The sequence below is a fragment of the Rosa chinensis genome, chromosome 7, assembly GCF_002994745.2.
Source record: "Rosa chinensis cultivar Old Blush chromosome 7, RchiOBHm-V2, whole genome shotgun sequence".
NCBI classification, from domain to species: Eukaryota; Viridiplantae; Streptophyta; class Magnoliopsida; order Rosales; family Rosaceae; genus Rosa; species Rosa chinensis.
Genome location: NC_037094.1, coordinates 56,847,696 through 56,863,161, shown reverse-complemented (window position 1 = coordinate 56,863,161; position 15,466 = coordinate 56,847,696). Strand labels below are relative to the sequence as shown.

The 15,466-nt window shown below is 44.2% G+C and overlaps 1 long non-coding RNA gene across 2 annotated transcripts; it reads right to left on the bottom strand.

Moving 5' to 3' along the window:
- Window positions 1–541: 541 nt before the first annotated feature.
- LOC112179202 lies at window positions 542–2,810 on the bottom strand. 2 transcript variants are annotated; one of them, XR_002927681.2, is made up of 4 exons: window positions 2,507–2,810; window positions 2,214–2,372; window positions 1,395–1,440; window positions 542–986 (listed from the first exon to the last, which is right to left on the bottom strand). It is a non-coding gene; the product is annotated as an uncharacterized LOC112179202 (long non-coding RNA). The 2 variants fall into 2 exon arrangements; XR_005803541.1 differs by lacking the exon at window positions 1,395–1,440 and having other exon boundaries at window positions 2,507–2,809.
- Window positions 2,811–15,466: the final 12,656 nt, after the last annotated feature.

The window sequence follows — 15,466 nt, the reverse complement described above, 5'->3', positions numbered from 1 at the left end:
TCGCTCGGCTGGGAGCTGAGGGGAGCCGCGCTGCGGCCGCCGCTGTGGAGTCATACAATTCACTACTAGAGAAAACCCATTCAGAGACAAAATTAGTTTGTCTCTAAATGCTGAGAGTTCGTCCCCCAAAAAAATTAGAGACGGAACCGTTTTGTGGCTAAAGTCGTCTCCTAATGCTCGTCCCTAATTATTAAAGGCAACGATCGGTAAATTCTGTCTCCCAATGCATTTGGAGAAAAAATTAAAATTGTCCCCTATTCCATGAAGTTTTGTCCCCCAATTTTTTAATTTGGCGGGAAAATCAACTATAAATAGCGCCAATGAGAGGAATAGGGGACAAAACTCAGTCCGTCTCCTTTTATTTTTAAATTTTAATTTTTTTCAAATTTAATTTTAAATAAATTATTAAATGATACTAGGCAACAAAATTTAGTTTGTCGCCTATTAAATAGAATTTTTTTTTTTAACAAAAAATTCAATTTTTTACGTTATTGTTATGGATAATCTAGTGATTAAAAAAGAAAAAGAAAAAAGAAGACAATTTCAACAACACAAAAACTAAACGCTTTCATAAATATGTTTCACAAGTCTTCCAACTAAAAATAAATTCTACAAGTAAGAACATCCATGTGTTAAAATAAGATAAACAACGTCTTAATAATAGTTAACTTAAAAAAACCTAACAAGCTTAATGCATATAGCCAAGATTTTCCTCACTTTCCTCATCTTCAGGGTCCATTTCTTGGTCGTTCTCAGCAGTATCACCACCATAAGGAGGACATGTATTTGCTTTTGCATAAGCCGCAAACTTGACTTCCAGTTCTTCTATTCCCCATTATGCTCAACAACTTCAATGTTGTGTTCATGATCCGTCCGAATTGGAATTCTCTTTTTCGCTGCATTGACAACAGCATGAGTTCCTACAACCCTTGTAATGCCACGAGTTTTCTCGACCTGTGAAGAAGCCACATCTTGATCTACTTTGCCTATGAGAAACAAGTACAATCAATCCATTTTCAGTATGTTTCTATCGAAATAGTGCATCAGCCTCTTGAATATCAAAATAAAACAGAAAACAAAAGTTGCATATTCAAGAGACAAGCCTTCCTCTTGCTTAATTAGCCAGACTTACTGGATTAACGCAGATAACTATAATTACTTTGATAGAGAATTGCTGTAAGCCAAACTGACTGGAAGACAAAACTACAACTCATTGAAAGAGTAGCATATGTAACAGCTCATCATCCCATTAATGTAAAGAGTAATAAAAAAATCTTCCAGACCAAAGGGAAAAAATATATATATCTTCATTGAGACCACCCCCAACTTTTTCATGCAAAAGTAACAAACAAATCTTCATTCAGACCAAAGAAAAAAACATAACAAAAATCTACCTTTCCATTGTAATGCAAAGAAAATAAGAAATCACCAATCTGCTACCTGCAATGAAACAATGCACATTAAATCGAGCAACAAAACCAACTACCTCCCATATAAAATTGAACTCTCTGTCATATAAAATCAAACGTCACTGAACATGTAATCTATATTCCATGTATATCTTTTTTTTTTTTTTTTTCTGGGGACGTGTGTATACCATGTATATCATGTAGATAACTAAACTTTAAGGAGTATTTAGACTTCTGAAAATTAAGACAAATGATCGACAAACAGAATTAAAGTGAAGAATGTACAGACAAATAAAATCATAGAGTCTCCAAAAAAATAGAAGTGAAGTTGAGAATATATATATATATATATATATGTATGTATATATATATGTATGTATATGCGCTTAAGTATAATTTACCGCAGAGAGAATTATGTAATACAAAATCAGAGAAAATTTAAAGAGTACGTTAATATTGCTAGCTAGCTGGCAATCTCTCTCCAACCTAATGAGTTATGCCATTAAGTTTTTTGGTATTATCATTTTGTTCAGACTGGCCTAGAGCTCAAAACATCAGAGACTAGTCATGAACATTCATCTCATTCCAAAAAAAGAAAGAAGCCATGAGCATTCATCTGCTGATCACAGTTCCATTCAATCCCTAGCAATACTTAGGCAGCTACATGTATTAATATCTGACATATATACACAGAAATTAGATAATCGTATCAGAGTGATCAATATCAATATCAATAAGCAGCTTACAATCAATGTGATTAATGCATCAAACTGATCAATCTTTCGTTATAGATAAGGAGCTTACCTGACTTCTTCAATAGCATTGAACATGGCCTCCCATGAACCATGAACTAGTGACTCAATTAACTAATACCAATACAAAGCCCATCACTAAAACAGCACCATCAGTAGTTCAGTACTACTTCAGCCATAAGTTTGACAAATTTTAGCTCCTAATCAAAACCTAAGACCAAGAAACAAACAAGAACAGTTTATAGGGAATCTTTACTGAGCTAAGAATTACAATATGTAAGACCAAGAAACAGAGTTTAAATCTTCAAACTTGAATTATAAACGAGAATAAAGATGATGAATAACCTGGTTCGCTCACTTTGCTTCCGAACCGCGATCCGGATCGCACGACTCAGAACGCAATACGTTCGCGATCCAGATCGCTGGTAGAAGCGATCCCAATATATTGGTCTCTCTGTACTTCTCCTATCACCCTTTGTCTCTCTGTACTTCTCTCGTCGCCCTTAGTCTCTTCTGTACTCCTCTCATGGCGGCTTAGTCTCTTTCTATTCTTCGTTGATGGCGGCTTAGGGCTGGAGGAGAGGTTTGTGGTCGTATGAAAGAAGGAATTTGAAAGAAATTGTGATTATGTATGAATAGAAGATTTGGTATTGTGGGAAGATATTATTTAAGTCCTTATTTCGTTCTTTTTAATGCAATTACTTCATTCTCAAAAAAAAAAACCGTCCTTATTTCCGTTTTCTATAATTCTATTGTAAGCAGAGATTTTTATTCTTATTACCTTTAATAAAAGATCAAAAGACCCTTTAAAAAAAATATTTCTTTATTTATATAAATTGTAATTTTACTTGTTTATCCTTTTTCATTAACGTGGATTTCATAGTATCTAAATAAGGGGTATTTACGTAAAAAAATTTGTTTTGGCTAACAAACTCTTTTATTTTAATAGATAAATTAATTAAAATAAAAGAATCCTAATATGCTAAGTGTATGTCATATAGAGGATTATCTAGAATTCGGATTTTCAAAACAGTTCTCTTAGGTTCTTAGTAGCAGTCAACAATGCAATTATCTTCTAGTCGCGCCTCTAACCTCAATTTAGCAGTACAAAATAAATAAAAAAGACTGAATTTTTGCAACATTGAAAACCCTAATTCGAGATCTAAATGAGGAGAAGAGAAACTAAGAGTGGCGAGATAGATGAGAGGGATTGCATGAGAGAGACACCGCTGCTGGGAGGTATTGGTGTTCAGAGACTCGTGTGGCGAAGTCGTAGAGCAGTGATCATCGTATAGTTCGAAGAACTAAGACTAGGGGAGAAGAAAAATAAATGGAGAGGCTATTTATATGTGAGATCGAAACTACATCGTTTCAATCCCATTCAGTCGCTACACACTATTTATTTTTGTCAAACCTTGCCCAAAAGTGTATATATATATATATATATATATATATATAAAGTTTTCGCCTCTAATTCTTTTTGTCCAAAATTTGAAATTCGGCGCAACTAACCGCTTAAATTTGATCAATTATTTACAAAATCTAAAACACATAGGAGACAAAATTAAATTTCATCCCCAATTAAATTTTGGGACAGATATTTTTTGTCCCTAATTGAAAATGTTTTGCCTCTAAATAGCGTTGACTGAAGAGTTTTGAAAGACAAAATTTTTAGGGACAAAATATTTTTTTTCGTCTCTAATCATGTGTTTGGGAGACGAAAAACTGGTCCTTCCCGAAAAAATTTGTCTCTAGCGAATGTGGAAATGCTGCAGCAGAAAGGCGCCATTGACTGGGCGAAGGCGTCGATGCCGGTCGTTCCGCTAGCGAAGGAAGCTCCGCCGACAACAAGTACTGCCCCTGGTCATTTTGAAGGTGCCTGCTCGGGTAGTGGGGAGAGTGGCGGACTCCCGGAGGGCGACTCTCAGCGGACTCCTACCCAGTCTGAGGTGTCTCGTGCTGGGTTCTTGGCGGCCCACACCCGGGCGGATGACACAATAGAGACCCCCAGTCCTACAGCCCGAGGGTCCGACCAAACAAGCCGTTCACATCCGCCGCAGGTGGAGATGCTGAAGGTAGCGGAGTCAACCCCGCCAACCCCTGAAATGGGAGTAGAAGAATTTTTTGTAGCCGCTGAGGCGTAAATATTTGATGTAATAGACTCTTTTGGGTTAGGGAGCCCAGCCCTAAATATATGAAATTTCGGAACCTAGGCTCCTATTTTTTTTTTTTTTTTTTGTGATGATGTGTGTACCGCTAGAGTTTTTGACAGTTTTGCTTTTGCCAACGAATGAAACATTAAAGGAATTAAAATTAGTCCAAGTGCACAATGTAGCGGACGTGGTCCGCTGACTGGCGTTGCCAGTTACCCCTAGTGCTAGACTTGGTAACAATGGTTTGAATAATTCCTCGTTTCATTGATAGCTGCCTGAAAATCGTTTACAAAAGCGGGGTCGTACCCGTTGGGTAGCTTCCCTTAGCTAAATATTGAATAAAAATTTAGCTAAGTCAAGATGCTCTTGGGTAGCGGCATGACTATTTGTAGTAATACCGAAGGTGTTTGGTATTCCAAGGGTGGGTCGTTGTGACGCCATCCTTGTCCATTAAGTAGAAGGTGCCTGGGCTAACGACTTCTACAATTTTGTATGGACCTTCCCAAGTTGGGCGGAGTTTTGTTGGTGGTGGTATGACTTCCTTCATTACCTAGTCCCCCAGTTGGAGGTTGCGGGCTTTGACCCTGGCGTTGTAGAAACGCGATACCCGTTGCTTGTTCTGGAGGTTGTGCAAATGGGCTGCGTCTCGTTTTTCCTCTAGGAGATCCCTGTTAAGGTTGACGCCGTCGCTGTTGGTCTCGGGGCAGTAGCTTTCGACCCTAGCGGTTGGTTGAGTTACCTCGATAGGCAGGACGGCCTCAGTTCCGAACATCATACAAAAGGGGGTTTCACCAGTGGCGGAAGTTGGGGTTGTTCTGATGGCCCACAGAACGTCCGGGAGCTTCTCCGCCCACAAACCTTTGGCCCTATCGAGCTTCTTCTGTAACAGCTTCTTGATTATCTTGTTTGCCGCTTCGACCTGGCCGTTGGTTTGGGGGTGAGCGACTGATGCAAAACGCACCTTGGTGCCCAGGTTGGCGGTGAAAGAGATGAGTTCCTTGTTATTGAACTGTGTGCCGTTGTCTGTGATGATTGTATGCGGGACACCGTAGCAACAGTAGATGTTCTTCCAGAGGAAGTGAATTACTTTGGCGGTAGTTATTGCCGTCAGGGGCTCCGCCTCTATCCATTTGCTGTTGTAGTCGATAGCAACGATGATGTATTTGAACTAGCCCTTTGCGGTTTGGAATTTTCCCATCAAGTCCAGGCCCCATGTGGAGTGGATCCATGGACCGATGATGACCGACAGTGGTTCCGCCGGGGCATGCGGAAGGTCAGCATATTGTTGGCATTTGTGACAAGATTTCGATATCTGCCGGGCATCGTCACCGAGTGTAGGCCAGAAGTAGCCCTGTCACATTGTGCGATTGGCCAAGGATCTGGCGCCCGAGTGGTTTCCACATTCTTCGCCGTGTATCGTTGCCAGCACGACCTTTCCCTCCTCTGGGGTTAGACAGCGGAGGTTGGGGTGAGTGAATCCCTGGCGGTAAAGTTTGCCGCTCTGCATGTTGTAGCGGGTTGCTCTCCGCTGGAGCTGTCGCGCTTTGACCTTGTCCTCTGGCAATGTCCCTTTGCGCTTGTACTTAATAATTTGGTCCATCCAGCTAGGATTGGCCTCAATGTTGAAGATCTCCGCCAGGGTTTTTGTGATACTTGGCTTGTCCAGACACTCTACCCTTGTGTTCGCTGGACTCTGGTGTGGCTGGGCGGTTGCTAGTCTTGCCAGTGAATCAGCCTTGGCGTTCTTTTCCCTGTGGATCTGTGTGATGGTGTGGAACTTGAATTTTTTGAGCAGTGTCTTGACGTACCCCAAGTATGCTGCCAACTGCTGGTCCTTGGCCTGAAAGCAGTCAGTGACCTGGTTAACAACTAACTGAGAGTCGCTAAAGATGTTGACACTGTCGGCCCCTGAATCAATGGCGAGGAGTAGGCCGGCAATGAGTGCTTCATATTCCGCCATGTTGTTAGAAGCTTTGAAGTTGAATTTCAACGAGTACTCCGCGTTCAGGCCTCTAGGACCTGTTAAGATGATTCTGGCGCCGCTGGCCTTGGGACAAGAGGAGCCGTCCACATGCAGGTTCCAGTCTGACTGCCGGGGAGATTGTTCCTCAGATACCACCATCTCCATTCCTGGTTGTGCTCTGACTTTGGATTCGGGTTGACGCTCGGTGAGCTCAGCGATAAAGTCTGCCACCGCCTGGCCCTTCATGGCGGTTCTTGGTTTGTAATCAATGTCAAATTCGCTGAGCTCAATGGCCCACTTGCTGAGGCGCCCCGAATGTTCAGGGTTCTGCATTACTTGTCTCAGCGGTTGATTGGTTAACACATGGATTGTGTGGGCTTGGAAGTATTGGCGGAGGCATCTGGCGGCAACGATTAGTGCGAGAGCGAGTTGTTCCAAGGGAGGGTACCTAGTTTCCGCCCCATTCATGCCTCGGCCGGCATAGAATACTGGGAGTTCATCCTGGTTCTCCCGCCTGACGATGGCGCAGCTTACCGCTGATTACGATACCACTAGGTATATGTATAGTGTCTCGCCTTGCACAGGAATGGAAAGTAGTGGAACTGCCGCCAGGTACTCCTTCAGGCCCTGGAACGCCGCCTGGCACTCTGGGTTCCAATCGATGACTTTCTTGTGGGTTGTTTTAAGGACTTTGAAAAATGGGGCGCACCTGTCGGTCAGTCTGGAGATGAATCGAGACAGGGCGGTTAGCTTGCCCTGGAGGAATTGGACGTGCACTTTCCATTATGGGTCCTTCAAGTCGAGGATGGCTTGCACCTTGTCAGGGTTGGCCTCGGTGCCCCTTTCATTGACAATATACCCCAGAAATTTGCTGGCGGTGACGCCAAAGAAACATTTTTCAGGGTTGAGGCGCATACCGTAGGCCAAGAGGATGGTTATTATGATTTTTAGGTTTGCCACATGTCCGCTGGCCTTTATACTCTTGACCAACATGTCGTCTACGTAGACCTCGATTATCTTGCCCAGATGTTCCGCTAACATGGCGTTCATCAGTCGCTGATAAGTTGCTCCTGCGTTCTTCAGACCGAAAGGCATAACATTATAATAATACAGGCCTTTGTCGGTGGTGAAGGTGGTGCACTCCTGGTCGTCGGGATGCATCCTGATCTGATTATAGCCGGAGAAAGCATCCATCATGCTGAGGAGCTCGTGTCTAGCGGTTGCATCAACCAGTTGATCAATGCGGGGTAGTGGGAAACTGTCTTTCGGGCATGCCTTGTTAAGATTTTTGAAGTCGACACACATTCGCCACTTGCCGCTAGGCTTTTTGACCATAACTAGGTTGGAGATCCACTGGGGATAGATGACTTGGCAGATGAACCCAATGCCCTGTAGCTTGGCAACTTCTTCTCCTATAGCACGGTATTTGTCTTCGTCGAAGGCTCTGCGCTTCTGCTTGATAGGGTAGAAGGATGGTTTGATGCTCAACTTGTGCGTGATGATTTCAGGGGAGATACATGGCATGTCTGCATATGACCAGGAGAAGACCGTAGCGTTGTCACGTAGGAACTGAGTTAGTTCCGCCGCCAGCTCTGGGTCTAATTGAGTGCCTATGCGGACTGTCCGCTCAGGGTGCTCGTCAGAGATGCTGACAACCCTCAATGATGTTTCTGGGTTGACCAGCTCCTTCTTTACGTACTTCTTTTCGTCATCCCTGGGGTCCTCAAAGATATTTGGAGGCGGCACCAGACTCCCTACCGCTAGGATCTCACGGCCGCGGGTTGATCGTGCTATAGTAGTCGAATAACATTCGCGTGCCAACTGCTGGCTTCCCCTGACACAGCCTGTGTCGTTGGGTGTGGGGAACTTCATGAGCAGCATGTATCCGGCGATGATGCACTTGAGTTTGTTAAGTGCTGGCCGACCAATGATGGCGTTATATGAGCTGAAACAATCGACAATTATGAACTCCGTATGTATTTCCGCCATACATGGACTAGTACCGATAACTAGCCGCATATAGTCAGAACCCAGCGGTTGCGTGACGTCACCAGAGAAGCTGAGCAGTGGTTCATGATCTTGGAGTAGTTTTCTGTTCCGCTTAAGGTCGTTGTAACAACCACTGAATATGACGTTGACAGCGGATCCGCTATCAACCAGGATTCTTCCCACTGACATTTTGCTGAGAATGGTGTCGATCAAGAAAGGATCGTCATGGGGCAGATGTACTCCGCGTTCCTCCTCCTCTGAGAAGGTAATAGGCTCCCAACTAGACTTTGGGAGTTTGGCGGATCTTTCGTAGCGGATGTTACAGACTTCCTTTGGGTGATTAGCCCGTGCATAACGCTTTCTTGCTCTGTGAGACATGTTGGTGATTGGAGCACCTCTGTCGATGGTGTTGATGCGGCCCATAGGCCCAATGTCGGCGATCACAGGTGGCGGTTGGCGCACCTTGAATTGCTCCAGCTTGCCATCACGGTACAAGGTCTCAATGGCCGTTATGAGAGCGTTGCAGCTGTTGGTATTGTGACCGCTGTCCTCGTGGTATTTGCACCACCTGCTGGTGTTTCTTGGCTTTCCTGTTTTTGGGTATCTTCCCGGGGGCGGCGGTGGGATCTGATCCTTGCACTGATTGTATATTTCTTCATACGAGGCCGTGAGGACTGTAAATACTGCATACCGCTGAGAGGATTCCGTTTGTTTGTGGCGGTTGTCCCCCTGCGATGGGCGGTTTCCCTTGTAGTGTTGGTCCTTCTGTCGCTTGTTCTGGTACTGGCCCTGCTGCCACTCCCTCTTTTTGTCAGTTGGCAGTGTGTTGGAGGTTTTGTTAGCGGTCCCCTGCTAACTGGAGGAGGGTTGTGTCGACTTTGCTAGTGCTGCTGGTGGCGGTGGGGTTTCTCCATATGTGATGAATTCTGCTTGGGCATGAATGACCGCCTCACTCATGAGGTGGTCGTATACCGCATTTGGATGATTGTAGTTGAGGTGATAGAGGAATGGCCCTTTGAGGAGTCCCTGCTTAAAAGCCGCCGAAGCCATTGTTTTATCAAGATCACAGCATTGAGATGCTGCCGCCCGTCACCTTGTGACGAATGCCTTTAGTGTATCCTCCGTACCCTGCTTGACTTTGAACAGTTGGCTTGTATTGTGGTGCCCGGCGGACAGTAGGATGAACCGAGAAAGGAAAGCGTGTGACAATGCCTGGAATGAGTCAATGGATCCCGGCGGGCATTTGAAGAACCAATTAATTGCCTCATTGTCCAGCGTTTCACTGAACAAGTGGCATAGGGTGGCGTCATCGAATCCCTTGTTGTTGGTGACCTTCTTGAAGGTGTCCATATAGACGAAGGGGTTAGTCTTACCGCTGTAATGTGACATTTTTAGAGTCTTTGCGTACGCCGGTCTGACAGCCAGCAAAATTGCAGCAGTAAATGGTCCTGGCCTGGACGCGAAAAGTGGATTTGAAATTGGCGCTGGGGTGCTTGATTCCGCCCGGATTAACCTTTGTTCCAACTGCTGCATCCTTTCCAGTATTTGAGCGGTTGCATTGCCGGCGGGGCCTAGCCGGGTACCCCGATGAACTGATCCTCGCCTGGGAGCGGGTGGGTTTCCCTCGGTTCTTGCCCTAGGTCTCGAGTGGTGGGTGTGCAGTGATGACTCTGCCTCCTGTTCCAACATTAGCTGGGGCACAGGGGGCGGCCCCATTCCCGCTAGCTCTGGTGGGCGCAGCGGGACCTGCATATGCACCACTGGTGCTGGTATCAATGTGCCGGTACCAGGTCGGCTGTGCCTGGTGCTCCGTGACTGCTCTCTTCGTGCCGGGTTGGCGGTTGCCTCCAGCGTTCTCTTTAGCTGGTCAAAGCGTGACACAAGAATGGTCACTTGCTTTTGGGCCCCGGCCTTTTCTTTACGTTCTTGTTCACGCTCTCTGTTTGCTTTGTGAAGATCCGCCAGTGCCAGCTCATATAGAGAGGCGAGGTCTTGGCCTGGCGGGCGGCTGCTACTTGGGTTTGTCTCACCGTCGGGATTTACGGGGTGGTGAATAGCACGCGGTTGATGCCTATCGCTAGGTTGGTGGGTTGGGGTATGGGCCATATGGCGGACTGATCTGCCTGCTCGTCAGCGTCTTCCCCACTACCGTTAGTCATGGTGGTTGTGGTGGGATGACCTTTTGTTCAAGAGTTCCCACAGACGGCGCCAATGTTAATGCTCAAAGTCCGACGGTAGCCGATCTTTCATTTAACGCGGGTCCGGTGGGCGGACCGCTACTCTGAGGATCTGATGGCCTCCGCTAACTGTCACACGAAAAACAGGGCGTCAGAGGGGGACCGCGTTGGGCGGTCTTCACTTCTCCGATGCCTAAGTCAGTCAATGCATGTAGGCAGCATAACAATAAATGAGTAGTAAATGCGTAATTAATGAGGAGAGAGGAGAGAACCTTTTATAGGTGAGGAGAAGGTTGATCTTCTTCTTGTTTTCGATGTGGGACTGCTGTGCTTCGATTCCCAGCGTCTGGAGCTTCTGATGCTACCTTGGCGCGGCGAGTGGCGGCGCGTCCGCAGTGATCTGGGGACTATCCCGGGCTCGGGCGGTAGCTCGCCTGGCCGTGTCTCAGCAGGTCACCCCCTTGGTGAGAGTCGGTACCTCTGGCGGTACAATGAGCGTGGCTCATTATAGCTAATTATGCTTGCAAACGTACATGTAGGTACATTAACTGATTTAATCACGACTATTAAGGAATTAGCCAATTAATTTGATGGCTAATTTTCATCTTGATTATCAATTTAAATAAATTGACATCTAATCAGTGGACGAAATTTAATACTTGATTTGACTTGGAATCAATTGATTTAATTTAATTGATCCGCCTTAATATCAGCTGATTAAGTCAGAACAAATTTATTTATTACCGTCGGGCTTTTCGTATGTCGCCACGTGTCATTCCCTGAGTCTGCTTGGTTCTGTTTACTCATAAGCCACGTGCACATTTTGTGGGACCCACATGCCGACTAAATTTGTTCGGTCATAATTTCAAGTGTTGACCGAATTATTTAATGAATTTTATTTTTCATTAAATTTTTGGTGTCTACACCGTCATATGGATAATTCTCTCTAGTACAAGTATATGAATGAAGAAGACCCTAGAAGGCTGTGGGTCTCACTCGAAGAACAATTTAGCAACGTCCGTGACTCCCTACTTCCTAACTTATAAGTGAGATGGCATAATCTCTGGTTCTATGATTTCAAGACAGTTCTTGATTACAACTCGGAAGCACTTCGCATTAAATCCTTAATGGAATTCTGTGGAAAAGATATCACAGATGCGATGTTGATTGAGATGACTCTCTCTACCCTCCCTGTCTCTGCTTTGATGGTTGCTAAGAACTATCGAATTGATGTTACTGCAGGACGGATCACAAGGTTTCATGAGCTCATTGGAGCCATGAATGTTGCTGAAAAGCATGACAACATCCTTGTGAAGAACTATAATTCGAGACCCATGGGAATAGAGACTATTCCGAAGTCTAATTATAGTCGCTCCCCAAAGGGAAGGCGCTAAGAGCGAAACCCTAATCCTAGGGATACTTCTGGACGTTCTAGTCCATATAATCGCTCTACTTGGGAAGATAACCGCCAAAATAGGCGGACACGGAATCAAAGAGGCCAGCGTGGAAAGAGAGAGGGAGGCAACGCCTCTGGCCATGTTGGTGGCGTCACCAACACTAAGAGCCATCTTAATGGCGCTTTCATAGCGCCTCAATCAAAGGAGTCTGAGCACAGAGATGTATGTTCTCAATATGGAGCATCCGGTCATTGGGCACACATTTGTAGAGCTCGTGAGAGTATTTCCACCGCCTACAAAGCATATTGTGAAGCTAGAGAAGCTCACTATGTGGAACAAGGAGATCAAGAAGGTGATCTCGAACTAAGGGTTGTAAACTTCAAATCTAGTTAGGATCAATAGATCGCTGATTTTGAATAAGTCTTTATTTTTCCAAGAGATGTAATATGGCAATTGCCATAGTATTATTAGTGAATGCCATTGGTTAAGTTTTTATTCAACTAGGCTCATCCAAATGGAGTATGATGTCTAGGAAAGTTTTGAGATAAGTGGTACTTAAGCGTGTTTTGCTCCACCGACATCTCTTTACTCACCTGGTCATATTAATTTTGGAGTTACCGAAAGAAGTTAAACGACTACCTTTGTTTTGCATTAGCCAATTTCGGATTAGATCGATTTTCTTTTGGTCAAATAAAGAATGATGTATACCACTGGCTTATGAATAAAATTTCAAGTCCTTTTCATTATGACTCCATTTCAATTCTGAGTTTTTGAGGAATGAATCCTAGAGAACTTCAATGTCTTGCGATAGTGTGACTACGCACATCATTCACAACCATAGGCAATTATTCTTAGAGATGTTGCCTATACATTCCTTCGTGACTATGATGGCTAGGCCATCAAGTTTAGTTCAAGGACATGGAATGTCCCAAATTCCTCTTGCTAAATGACACCTTGATTACTGTTACATAAACTTTCTACACTCCTAGGGAAAATCAAACCCTATTGAGCTATTCAAGCCAACGGATTCCATACGAAAATGCATGTAGAGAACAATAAAGAGTTCCTTTGCATTAGCTCTAATGACTGCGAATAAAGGCGCATCTTAGAGAAACTTATGTGTTTCTCTAGTGGTTTTTATGTCACCCCTATTCGAGCCATTAAATCCAATAGAGTTATGAGAGAATATCTCTTGGATTTAGATACATATTGGCTTTGTCAAGACAGGATAGGTCATCCTAGTCATGATATCATAATCCCTCTACTAAAGACTTCACACGGACATCTGTTCTTTCGAGCGACATGAAGCAAGAATCAAAAGTTGATTCTTGGACTAAGTGTGACCGATGCAGCTGCCTCTGACTCCGCTGCTATCCACCGCCAGCCTAGGGCTCGGTAGTCCATATCCATGATGACATGGATGTCATCTATCATGGTGATGGCGCCCCAGGTGATGTTGCAATCACCAACTTTGCTTCAAATAGCATTTCAGACGCTTAGGCCCAACCAAAATCCTCATTGGTTGCAACTAAGGCCCCTCGCTGGTTTTACAAAGCCCATTCCTTAAGAAAATTAGGACTAAGACCGTCCTACGCAAAGGATACAAAAATACTCATTCTGTTCTGACATAGAATCCAAGGGGATTCCTTGGATGGATTTAACCAACTTGCGGACGTTTAAATATTTCATGACGTTGATTAACATGCAAACATGCTGGTTACGTGTTGTGCCATTGTCCATTTATAATGCTGCTTATATTATACTCTTAGCACATATCATATGGTGACGAGCTCACTCCCCGGATAATCACATTTAGTCAATTGGACTTGACAATGCTAGAGAGTCTACATCGAAGACTTTCAATGATTATTACATTGGGACTGATGTTGGACATCATATTCCCATGTACACACCCAAATGGTCTCACGGAAATGACTACAATGGTAGCCTGAACATTGATAATGCGCACCAATCTCCCTATATCCGCTTGGGGTGAGGCAATATCGCATGCAAGTATGCTAATTCTTCTACGACCCACTACCACTCAATCTATCTCTGCATTACAGTTAGTGACTGAGTACAAGTATGTCGTACTTACGCATATTTGAGTGCATCATTTATGTGCCTCTTGCGCCGCCACAGAGCACTATGATGGGTCCTCACAAACGAATGGGCAACTATGTTGGATTTCAGATTCCAACAATCGTCCACCACTTAATACCCTTGCTAGGCGATCTCTTTACCGCATGTTTTGCAGATTGTCACTTTGATGAGACAGTATTCCCATTGTTAATAGGAGATAAGAACACGGATGTTCAGCATGAACGACAGAAGTGTCGTGGTCTATGCGGACTATGTCTCATCTCGATCCCGCTAAAGTGACGAGATCACACATATCTGCTACGAATATGCCTGCAAGGATGGACATCCCTACGAGAGGATGTAACGCCACCCTACACGAAGGTAGGCATGCATGGCATCAACGCCATAGAGAGTGACACTTTGAAGTTACAGGCCATGGGCCCAGCTAGGATGCGTGGAAGGCCCGTGGGTTCGAAGGATACTTTGGCACAATTCAATCATATGATCATTGACACTCAAAATCCGCCTCATGAGAATGTTCCAGATTATGGTTATTGTTGGGGGACGTCTCAAGGTCAGAACCTATTCCTGAGAATATAGAGCTCTCTGAAAATTACACTAGTGTGCATGAGACGTGTGATAGAAACTCCATCATGATTGATGATGTATTCGTGCATTTCGCGTGCATGAGTTTGTTGAGTCTGATGACATCGAATCACACTCCGTTAATGAATGAATGCCAACGTAGAGAAAATTGGCCTTAATGGAAATATGCGATCCAAGTTATGTTGGATTCTCTAACGAAAAGGAAGGTATTTTCGAGCCAGTGATGTCGACAGCTCCTAACATAAAACCTATTGATTAATGGGCCTTCATTAGAAAGTGTAATGAGAAAAAGACATGGTAATCTCGCCTTATGGCGCAAGACTTCCCACAAAACGCCTTGGAATCGACTACGAGGAGACATATTCTCTTGTAATGAATGTCATTGCACTCCACTACCCTGTCAGTTTGGTAGTTTCTGAATAACTGAACTTACAGCTTACAAATGTGGTCACCACTTATCTCTATGAGATTTAGATACAAGATATATGCGAAGTTTCTTGGTGGACTTTATTTACTCAAGTCAAGTGGCTCTAGACCATAGAGCGCGTTTGCAAAGAGGTTGAAACGCTCACTAAAGTGACTACTTGATTGGGAAGGAACATGCTCGCATGTTTCCATGATAAGTTTCGGATTCTATCGCGGTTCATGTTGGTGACATGATCTTCATTGGAAGCCCTTAAAGAGTTAAGGGAAACTGCTGAACACTTCAAATTCGAGTTTAAGATGAAGGATCTTGGGAAAACAAGATTTTGTCTCGGTTTGGAACTTGAGCACCGTGTTGATGATGCTTAGGCATTTTGACAATGTCAAGTCTTCAAGCACGCCCGTGATCGTCTCTAGTCTTGATCCTAAAAAAATCATCTTCGTCTGAAGGATGATGACGAAGATGTGCTAGAGGCAGAAGTGCCCTACTTGAGTACAATAGGCACATTATTGTA